At 37.7% G+C, this 12,237-nt stretch overlaps 1 long non-coding RNA gene across 1 annotated transcript; it reads right to left on the reverse strand.

Moving 5' to 3' along the window:
* Window positions 1-294: 294 nt before the first annotated feature.
* On the reverse strand, window positions 295-2,230 carry LOC107781561 (uncharacterized). The gene is made up of 2 exons (XR_001647035.2): window positions 1,861-2,230; window positions 295-608 (listed from the first exon to the last, which is right to left on the reverse strand). It is a non-coding gene; the product is annotated as an uncharacterized LOC107781561 (long non-coding RNA).
* Window positions 2,231-12,237: the final 10,007 nt, after the last annotated feature.

The following is a 12,237-nucleotide window of genomic DNA, read 5'->3' on the forward strand; positions in this document are numbered from 1 at the left end:
AGGCTCTTGAGGTGGGCCGTAAAATTTTGGCCCAGCTCACAACTCATGCTCGAGTTCACATGAACTCCTTTGTTATACAACATTCAATTATCTTGTTATTGGTCTTAGTATTCAAAGTGACATGATTTCAGATGTCCAAACTTTAAGGATCAAAATTATAAAAATGGATAGTTCCACTGAATTTTACATAATTCTAATCATGAACAAAATAAACTTAGAATTATTCAATCATTACATCTGGCTAAATATTCTAATAATCGCAGCTATAACTTCATTGAAAAGCTACACAAATACTCATGTTAAACCCCATAATCTGTATATCAAGTGAAAGAAGAAAGGTATAACTGACATTACAATGTATCATTATTTACACTCAAACTCCAAATAAGCTACATAAATAGGCTTGTGTAACTATGAGTCTCACAATTATCATTTCATAATACATTTAAATAAAAGTAGTTCCTAACTGCAGCCTAATAAATACAGCTCCTCTACGAGATCATTGACTTTCAGATTACGCCTGACTCTTTAACGATGCTCTTGGATGCTATTTTGGCCTCAATGTTTACAGATTTGGCCAACTATAGTCAAATATGCAAAATATGGCACTGTGGACAGTAAACAACAATTCATTCTTATTCCTAATTTTAATAGGAAACATCTTAACATATTCAGAGTATGGTAATGGCACTTTACTTGAATTCTATGTACAAGTAATCCATGACAGCACACAAATCAACAAACAACCATTCAAACTCTGAAGGAGAAGACAAATTCAGACTTCAAACTAGAGCTTGCAGTTATAAAATGCAATTTATAAGACAAAAAGTGAAGAACTATTGCAATTTTTCATGGTAATATAGTATCATAATGACAGATACGTCATTAGAGATTAGAAGTAGTACCTTGACAGCAGTAAAAACAACAAGAAAATAAGATTCTGACTTGAAGAAATGCAGCTAAACAGAGTCAGCTACAGCTTAATCAAATAGTAGCCAAACAGTAAAAATGAAGCTTCCACGAAATTTCAAACCCAGAATTTGAAAAGAAACAACTGTCCAATGATGAAGCAAGCTAATGAATACCTTTGGTTATTTTTTTTGTTTCTAAAATCCCAAATTTGGTTTTCTAGAAAATTTTTCTTTACTAAAAATGAAAAATGAAGAATAGTGGACTCTTAGAAATTAGTGAGGAAATGCAAGGAGGAATTCTAACTTGAGAGTGCTTTTTCGTGTGTAAAAATCTATCTGAATGAAGGGTATGTCAGGCTTCTTATATAGACAAAGGATGAGGGAATAATTCTGGGGAATGCAGTCCCTAAAAATATGAAAGAGCATATTTTGAAACTGAATTGGGACAGTTGTTCAGATATTTACTCACCTTTTTTCAGCCCTTTTACTTCTGATTTTAACACTTTTAACCCCAAAATTTGATCTAATTTCTTATTTTTTAATGCACATTAGTCCCTTCTTGAGACTCCCCTAACAACTGAAAAAGATTCCATATTTTCAATGCCCTTAAGCCCCCTTAAGTTTCAGTTGTTACTTCTTAAAACTCCCAAACAAAAAACCTTTCCTAATGTTTACAAACAGCTTCAGCAAGAAAATCAAACATATCCAAAGATAAAAAGTCAAAACAAGACAAACAAATGCAATTGTGCAATAAATAAAAATAGAAAATTGTTTTAACATTCCAACACGACTAAATTGACCAATCATTTAATTAAACTATCTACTAATCTACTGAACTAAAACACAAAACTAAACAATCTTAAATCCTAACATGCTGACAGATTTTTCTAACAAATCAAAATTCATGAAAATCAAAGAACAAAGAGACAAGCAAATGGTAGATTATTACCTAAATACAACAAGAAAAACTTTTGACAAATACTTGGCCAATCATAGAGTCCGAACATCTCCGAAATGCTCTGAAAGTAACACTAATCGATTGTTCTTGCCAAAAAAAATCGATTAGCATAAGTTTCGAGTCAAAACGGGTATTGAAACTCAGAAAATCAGAAAGAGGAGGAAACTGGGGTTTCTGCCCCTTTTTAGATCTAAAATTCGGCAAATTTGGTGGGTATCTTGGGAAACTAGTGGGAGATTAGTGATGAGGGAGGTAAGATTTGGGGTGGTTTGGAGCATTGCCGCCGCCGTGGGCGATTTCCGGGGCGGCCAGTGGCGGAGGTTTAGAGAGAGGTGAACGGGGGGAAATGGATGTCTTCTCTAGGGTTTGGGGGGGTCCCCGACATTTTTAGGGGGAATGGAGAGTTAGTTGCGACCCGTTGGATAAAAAATGATAGATGATTGGGATCAAAACTCTACCAAACGCTGTTGTTTGGTTAGGTGAGAGATGGACCGGATTATTGGGTTTGGGCTGGGGCAGGCGTGTAGGGAAATTGGGCCATTGGAGCTTTTGGTCCACTTTTGAACAAGATCAAACAAATTCCTTAATTCCCTTTCTTTATTTCTTTTTCTTTTGATTTTAAAAATCTAATTGAATTAATTAAAATTCTAAAAATAACTAAAATCTTAAATTAGATTAATCTATTTGGTAAAATTTTCCTTAACTTATTTTCTATTAACTTGTCACTAAATAATTAAGACTAAAGACTAAAAATATACAAGCATTGTATTTTTTGTGATTTTTGTTTAATAATGCAGCTAATAATGTAATTAAATTATAAATACAATTAAAATCTAAAATTCTATGCGATGAAGCGTTGAACATTTTTTGGTATTTTTCTATAATTTTAAAATGTTAAATATGCATTAAAAATGCAAATAATTTATTAACAAAAAATTCCTAAAATTTCTATGAAAATTAAAAACAATTAGGAAAAATCTATTTGTTAATTTTGTAGGAGTATTTCATCGGTGAGGCAAAAATCACGTGCTCACAGCTGCCCCTCTTTGCTCGGAAACACAAAAACATTTCGGGCAACGATAAAGTGAGCAATTACGAGCGATTTTTCCCGTTTGGATACTCCATAAGAAGCACTTTGAAAACTTTTGACTGAACCTTGCTACGGAGGTTGCCTATATATCCTTGGCTATAAAGGAATCAAGTCAGTATAGTTCTGGAAATTTTTATAGTTGGGACTACCGAGAAGCTAAGATTTCACTGTTGTTGCTGCTTGCTGAGCTCCTTATTACACCAAAGTCAAAACGAAAAAGATTAACTAAGCCTATCAGCTACGAGTTACAAGATTCCTATCTATAAGTCTTGGCTGGTTCTTCACACAAACTCTGATCTGAACCTTGATGCATGCCAGCTGCAGGTGCTAGTTCATTCTTCTTCAGCTTTTCAGATTAGGACGGGACATGCAAAGCTTGTGACTTCAATCATATCTTGAACGGTCCATATCTTTTCTCCGCTTCTGCGCTTTAAATTCACTTCTTTTCCTTTTCTTTTCTCCATTTTGGATTGAGACTTGAGGTATAACCTGCTCAGGCACCAAAACAAACAAACGAATAAAAATTTTCTGCTCCAGTTTTTACTAGGAAAGTTTCATGAGTTATTTGTAATAAAACTCTATACTGCTTCATCATTGAAAGCGATAAATGGTTGGGATTGGTGTACCCTGGGAAAATAGAGACTTGGGAGTGGATACCCTATGTTTAAAATTAAAGCAACTAGGGAGTGGAAACCCTATGTTGGAGAAGAGACTAGGGAGTGGAAACCCTATGTTGGAGAAGAGACTAGGGAGTGGAAATCCTATGTTGGAGAAGAGACTAGGGAGTGGAGACCCTATGTCCAAAATAAAATTAATTAGGGAGTGGAGACCCTATGTTAGAAAAGCGACTAGGGAGTGGAGACACTATGTCTAAAACAAAATCAACTAGGGATTGGAGACCTTATGTTGGAAAAGCGACTAGGCAGTTGAGACTCTATGTCTAAGAATATCAACTAGGGAGTGGAGACCCTATATTGGAAAAGCGACTAGGGAGTGCAGACCTTATGTCTAAAAATCATCAACTAGGAAATGGAGACCCTATGTTGGACAAGCGACTAAGGAATGTGGACCCTATGTCTAAAATTAATCAACTAGGGAGTGGAGACTCTATGTTGGAAAAGCGACTACGGAATGGAGACCCTATATCTAAAAAAAATAGAGACTTGGGAGTGGATACCCTATGTTTAAAATTAAAGCAACTAGGGAGTGGAAACCCTATGTTGGAGAAGAGACTAGGGAGTGGAAACCCTATGTTGGAGAAGAGACTAGGGAGTGGAAATCCTATGTTGGAAAAGCGACTAGGGAGTGGAGACCCTATGTCTAAAATCATTAATTAGGGAGTGGAGACCCTATGTCTAAAAAGCATTAACTAGGTAGTGAAGATCCTATGTTTGAAAAACGACTAGGGAGGGGAGACCCTACGTCTAAAAATCATCAACAAGGGAGTGGAGACCCTATGTTGGAAAAGATACTAGGGAGTGGAGACTCTATGTCTAAAATAAAATCAACCAAGGAGTGGAGATCCTATGTTGGAAAATGCAGCTAGGGATTGGATACCCTATACTACCATGATTTGAACTTTTTCTTCCTTTTCTTTCTTTTCCTTTTTTTCATCATTTTATCATCATTTGTTCTATTCTTCTTTTTTCATTATTTCAAAGAATGAGTAAATGCAGGAAAGAATTTTGGAGGAGACTTTTCTTTTTGGAGTTGTTGCTGTAAAGCTGTTTCTAGCCTTTGAGCAGTTTCTTTTTAGTTGCACCTGCTTCTTGCAAGGTTGCTTTTGGATTACACCTGTTTTTTGTTTTTTCAAACAAAGAATAATTTGTCAGTTTGAAACGGTGGTTGGTTTGTGGCCTTGATTGTTTCAGTCACTTGATCTCGGCCCTTTTAGTTGCAACTAGTTGTTTCCTGAATATCGATTGCATTTCTAACCTCAGAGAACCTCTGGCTTTTCCAGACTTTGGCATGACGGTCAGTCACGTGGGACTTAACCTTTTCAACTTTATTTTACCTTTGTGGGCATTTGACTTTGAATTTCCCTTTCAATAGTTTTTGATTTTGAAGCATCAGCCACCATGGCCAGTCGGAGTCAACTTGATGCCCCTGCTGAGGCTGGGTGCCTTTTTGCATATTAGCTCGTATCAAGTGATAATCCTGTAAATCAGTATTACCATCCTTTCTTTGTCTTAGTTTCGGAATAGAGTTAGACTGAAAGGGATTCAAAGAAAAACAAATAATGAAATAGACAATGAATTTAGACAAAAGGTATCCCTTTCGGGGAAAGGAAAGAAGGACTTATCTGGAGTACATGCAGACTTCAATGAACATGACATGCCTTTTGGACTGGATGTCTGATCTGTGTAAACCGTCCAACTCTCAAAAATTCATCACAACTTATGCCTCAAAATCGAGAAACCTTTCCAGGACTCTATCGTTGCTGATGGATGTGAGGATCCTCTTTTCGATCCGTGGCATCCTTTGCAGGTTTTCACCAGCTGACCTCTCTCAATTCTCTTCTCACCATCGCTTTATAGTACTCTTTGTAAGTTTTCACTAATAAGACTCTCTCAGTTTCAATTTCTCTGCTTACCATCGTCTTATAGTACTCGTGAAGGTTTTCACTAGTAAGACTCTCTCATTTTATTTTTCTCATTTGGTTGTATCAGATCCAAGTTATTGTATCCTCCCATTTTAAATTCTTGTTGATTGATCAGAAGGACTTAAAAAGGATTTGGATTGAGTTGCAACTTTGGAACCTTTCGGGCGAAACCATCGCCGAATCATTGATCGGATCCAACCCTACACCATGATATAATGGCAAGGAGTGGTCGATGCAGCTTTTACCCGAAAGGTCGGGATCGATTTCCACAGGGAGTTTATATTGGTTGGGAGTTGGGTTTCTATCTATTCTAGCTATGCGTGTTGCTTTTAATTGCACTTCTAACCATGTTTGGATTTGTTACTATTATACTTTTAATGCTATTGATTGCTGAAAATAAACTAAGTACAATATTTTGTAAAGTTTTCTCAAGTGATAAAAAGCACTAGGGAAGTGAGTTATACCTAGGTGAGTATCTAATGGGATCTAAAATTTAGGACACGCTTGTTATAATTGGAGTCGTGATATAATCTAATGGGATCTCTATTGTTTGAGTGACTTTGCCCTAATTGGCTTTCTCAAGCCCAATTGGGTACTCAAACAATACAAGTAAAATTGGCTCAAGTCGGGTATTATTATCTCTAGGTTTAACCCTTTAATTGGGGCTATCAGTCTCTTGAGTGCACCCCAATTCCTTTTTAGCCTAATTTTCCTAGAATTAGTCCCTATTTCTCAAGAAGAGTCTAAGTCATGAAGGTATGAATTAGTGTTTGCAACCACCAATTCTACAATTAAAGCATGAATAAAGCTAAATATCACTAACCCATAAACAATTAAGCCCTAAAATAGAATACCCATTATATACCCACACTAGGGTTGGGTCACAACCCTAGCTAATGGGTTTAGCTATTCATAATAAAGGTAGAAATCAAAGATGAAGATGAAAAATAAACGATAAAAGTTGATTACAAGAATAAAATCTAAGAATAATAGCTAAAGCTGCTCTAAAATTACTCTAAGTAGTAAAATGCAACTGTTCACGAGCTCCTCAAAGCAAAAGATGACCTAAAAATGTGAAAAAGATCTATTTATACACAGCTAAAATTACTGGACAAAAATACCCCTACGGAGGTTCCGTTGTCAGCGTAATACTGAGCGCCTCAGCGTTAGAACTTTTGCGGATGCACAAAAACAAGCACGGACTGTGTTTCTTCGATTTTGGACTGGGACTGGGCTTGATTTTGCTGGGAGCATAAAAGAGATCGCCTCAGCATTGTCTTCTACCGCGGCCGCGTAAAATGTCGCGGACTGCGCTCTTCATTAGAGCTCAAATTTCCAGGCCTCTGAATCTCTATTTTGCCCTCAGAGGAATTTGCATCATGACCGCATAAAGTATTCTACTGCCGCGTTATTTCATCGCGGTCAGCAGTCCCTATCTGCATCCAAAACACCTTCTTTGAACCTCAATTCCTCTGTCAGCGTAATTGTGGCCGCCTCAACGGTGGACCTTCCGCGGCTGCTCTTTTCCTTCGCTGTCAACGTTTTTATCTCAGCTTTGAACTTGTGCAGATTTAACTCCTTCATGAGCTGGTTATGACTTTCTTGCTTTATTTTGACCAAACCCTGCAAACAAGCACAATAAGTTAGTTTTCGGGAATACTTTTACACATTTTTTATCCAAAACCTAAGCAAAAGAGAGAATAAGATAGTCTAGAATGTGTAGTTATCAGTCATTATAACTTCTACCCCAATTTCAACTTTGGGGAAATGTGGATTTTTGTTTTGGTGTGACTAAACCCCAGAGAGAGGCTACCTACATATCCTTTCGGAATTAAGTTGAACGTAGTTCAAGAAACTTTTTTTTTGATTTCTTTTGTTTTCTTTCTTTTCATCATGCATTTTTTTCATAATAACTTCCTGGTTCCAAAGAGGGTAATCAAAGAAGAAAAGGGAACCGACTCAAAGGGTTTGGAAGGGTTGGTAGTGTTTGGGTAGCGAGAATAAAAGCCTTCGTCATCCCAACCGGAGAGTATTAAAGTTGCGTAAAGGGGTCAAACATAATACCTTTTGACTGCATTTGTATTGATAGCTGCTTCGAGGTCATTTCCTTCGATATCCCCCAAATGTAGCGCTCCCATCGACAATACTTTTCTTATAATATATGGACCTTTCCAATTTGGAGCAAATTTTCCTTTTGCTTCCTCATGAGGTGGGAGAATGCGTCTCAGAACGAGTTTCCCCACTTCGAATTTCCCAGGCCGCACTTTTTTGTTGTAGGAACGGGCTATTCTCTGTTGGTATAACTGCCCATGGCAAACTGTGGCCATCCGCTTTTTATCAATCAGAGTTAATTGTTCCAACCGAGTCTCAACCCATTCATCATCCTTGATCTCAGCTTCAACAATGATTCGAAGAGAGGGAATCTCAACTTCTGTAGGTATTATGGTTTTAGTGCCATAAACCAATAAATAAGGCGTGGCCCCAACTGACGTGCGCACGGTTGCATGATATCCCAATAATGCAAAAGAAAGTTTTTCATGCCATTTTCTAGAACTTTGAATCATTTTCCTGAGGATCTTCTTGATATTCTTGTTTGCAGCTTCGACAGAGCCATTAGCTTTAGGTCGATAAGGGATACAGTTACGATGCGTAATCTTAAATTGTTCGTCGGCCTCCCTCATCAAGTGGCTGCTCAGGTTTGCAACATTGTCTATAATGATAGTTTTAAGAATACCAAAACAACAAATAATGTTGGAATGCACGAAGTCCACCACCGCTTTCTTGGTGACAACTTTGAAAGTGACTGCTTCAACCCACTTTATAAAATAGTCAATGGCAACCAAGATTAATTTGTGCCCATTTGAAGCTTTCGGCTCGATTGGCCTGATGACGTCAATACCCCAGGCAATGAATGGCCAAGGTGCTGACATAGGATGCAACTCTGAAGGTGGTGCATGAATTAGGTCACTGTGAATTTGACACTGATGGCACTTCTAGACAAAACTGAAGCAATCATTTTCCATGATCATCCAGTAATAACCTGCCCGAAGGATTTTCTTTGCAAGGACATATCCATTCATGTGAGGCCCATATACTCCCGAATGCACTTCATTCATGATCTTTTCAGCTTCTCGAGCATATACGCACCTTAGAAGATTCAGATCTGGAGTTCTTTTGTACAAGACTTCTCCGCTAAAAAAAACTGCTGGCAAGCCTTCTAATGGTTCTCTTTTGGTCTCTACTAGCCTGCTTGGGATATTTCTTTATTTTCAAAAACCTTTTGATATCATGATACCATGGCTGAACATCTGGTTCTATTTCAATTGCATTACAATAACCATGCCTTTCTCGAATTTGGATTTCTAACGGGTCAATATGGACATTGCCCCGACACGACAACATTAAGGCCAAAGTAGCTAATGCATCAGCTAACTCGTTGTGGAATCGAGGAATATACTTGAATTCAAAGGACTTGAACCGTTTGCTAAGATCTTCCACATGTTGCCTGTACGGGATGAGTTTTATATCTCGAGTTTCCCACTCGCCTTGAGCTTGCCGGATAATCAAATCAGAATCTCCCATGATTAACAATTCCTTAACATCCAGATCAACTGCCATGTTCATACCCATGATGCAAGCTTCATACTCTACAGTATTGTTCGTACAGAAGAACCGAAGCCGAGCTGTGGCTGGATAGTGCTGACCAGTGGGCGATATCAAAATTGCTCCAATCCCGACACTTTTTGCATTTACACCTTCATCAAAGAACATTTTCCAAGCATTTGTACTTCAACTGAGTTCACTTCCTCATCTGGAAAGTAAGTACTTAGGGGTTGGTATTCATCACCAACCAGGTTCTCAGCTAGATGATCCGCCAAGGCTTGAGCTTTCATCGTCGTACGGGTGACATAGACAATGTCGAACTCAATGAGCGGGATTTTCTATTTTGCTAACCTTCTCGTAGGCATTGGTTTCTGGAATATGTACTTCAAAGGATCCATTCTGGTTATGAGATATATGGTGTAGGCCAAAAGATAATGTCTGAGCTTCTGGGCGACCCAAGTTAGGGCACAACAAGTTCTTTCTAACAAAGTGTATTTGGCTTCGTAACTGGTAAACTTCTTGCTCAGGTAGTATATGGCTTGATCTCTCTTCCCGATCACATCATGTTGCCCCAGGAAACAACTGAAGGAATTTTCCAACACGGTCAGGTACAAGAACAAAGCTCTTCCTGGCTCGGGTGGAACCAACACTGGCGGATTTGATAGATATTCTTTGATTTTATCAAAAGCTTCTTGACACTCATCTGTCCATTTTGATCGTTGCTTCTTTCTTTAATAGTTTGAATATGGGCTCGCAAGTGGTAGTGAGTTGAGCGATGAATCTACTGATGTAATTCAATCTTCCTAGCAGACTCATGAACTCTTTCTTTGTTCTCGGAGGTGGGAAATCCTGAGTAGACTTTATCTTTGTCGGATCTAACTCAATACCCCTTCGGCTAACTATAAACCCCAGAAGCTTTCCAGATGGAACTCCAAACGCACATTCAGCTGGGTTCAATTTCAAGTCATACCTGTGCAGGCGCTCAAAGAACTTTCTCAAATCCCACACATGGTCTTCCTACATTCTGGATTTAATGATCACATCATCCATATACACCTCAATTTCCTGGTGAATCATGTCATGGAAGATGGCAGTCATAGCTCTCATGTAGGTTGCCCCAGCATTTTTCAAACTAAATGGGATATTTGTTATGGTGTCCCAAGTCATTAGTTTATTTTAAATCCCAAATAGAGGAAATTTTGACTCTGTTTTAAAGTTCGCAAAACCAGAAAAACGAGTAAGGAATTCTGTTAACCCAGGAGAAGGTGTTAGGTACTTCCGTATTTCGTAGTTTTAGCACGGCCACTTTAATCATACCCAACTTAATTAAATTGTTTAATTACGTATTTCTTAAAACCTATGTGCATTTTACCTCTTTTCGCTTTTAATTATAGCGCATATGGATTTAATCTTGAAACGGGTTACATGTGTGTAAACCCGTTTTATTTGGGGGGGCTTAAATCATGTCACGCGTACGTGTACACAATTAATCACACTTTATTAATATGAGGATTGTTTTGTCCAAAGTCGAGCGAACACGTACTTTGATTTATTTGTGGAAATCATAATCATGCCACGCGAACGTGTACATAATTACGATAATAAATTAGAACACACCTAAAGCATCCTACGAATATCCATTTTAGAAATCGTAATCATGTCACGCGAATATGTACATAATCACGATAATAAATTGAAATGCATCAAAGCATTCTAACGTATATTCACAAATTGTTCGACGTCTAGCCAATTTTCATAGTAGTGATTACGTATGGAAGTCTAATTTTATTCCTAAGGAACAAACTTATGCTCATAGGGAATTATTTTGATCCAATTAGCCATGCTTGCTTTCAAGAGCCTATGGGTTATTAAAGGCTCTTAAGGTGGGCCATAACATTTTGGGCCAGCCCACAACTCATGCTTGAGTTCACATGAACTCCTTTGTTATACCAACTTCAATTATCTTGTTATTGGTCTTAGTATTCAAAGAGACATGATTTCAGATGTCCAAACTTTAAAGATCAAAATTATAAAAATGGATAGTTCAACTGAATTTTACATAATTCTAATCATGAACAAAATAAACTTAACATTATGCAATCATTACATCTGGCTAAATATTCTAATAATCGCAGCTATAACTTCATTGAAAAGCTACACAAGTACTCATGTTAAACCCCATAATCTATATATCAAGTGAAATAAGAGAGTTATAACTAACATTACAATGTATCATTATTTACACTCACACTCCAAATAAGCTGCATAAACAGGCTTGTATAACTATGACTCTCACAATTATCATTTCATAATAGAATTAAATAAAAGCAGTTCTTAACTGCAACCTAATAAATACAGATCCTCCACGAGACCATTGACTTTCCAATTGCGTCTGACTCTCTGACGATGCTCTTGGACGCTATTTTGGCCTTAATGTTTATAGATTTGGCCAACTATGGTCAAATCTGCAAAATATGGCACTGTGGACAGTAAACATCATTTCATTCTTATTCCCAACTTTAACAGGAAAATCTTAACATATTTAGAGTATGGTAATGGCACTTTACTTGAATTCTATGTACAAGTAATCCATTATAGCACACAAATCAACAAACAACCATTCAAACTCTAAAGGAGAATGACACGACCCAAACCGAAGGGCCATGACCGGTGCCTGAGTTCTACATGTCAAACACCCCTAAGCACACATCTAAAGTATGAACCTGAATAACATCTGCTGAATTACAAAAATAGCATACATGAAGGAAATCTGCCAACAAGGCATATGTACACATGTAGAATACAATGGGCGAGCCGGCAAGGTTGTCATAGACAACTATACATCCAAAGCTGAAAGCCGACAAGGCCACATACAATCCAACTAGACATACTGCCTACAAACCTCTAATAGAAACATAACTGTACAAAGACGAGACTGAGCCACATCATATATATATACAAACGTATCGTACCAAAATCAAAAGCAGCTCCAGATCAAGTGGAGCACGCTAACTCTCGCTGATCAGGGATCCTAAGAAGGGGGACGATCAGCTTTCCTACTACGCCTACGGGC

Source organism: Nicotiana tabacum, chromosome 22, assembly GCF_000715075.1.
Source record: "Nicotiana tabacum cultivar K326 chromosome 22, ASM71507v2, whole genome shotgun sequence".
Classification (NCBI taxonomy): Eukaryota; Viridiplantae; Streptophyta; class Magnoliopsida; order Solanales; family Solanaceae; genus Nicotiana; species Nicotiana tabacum.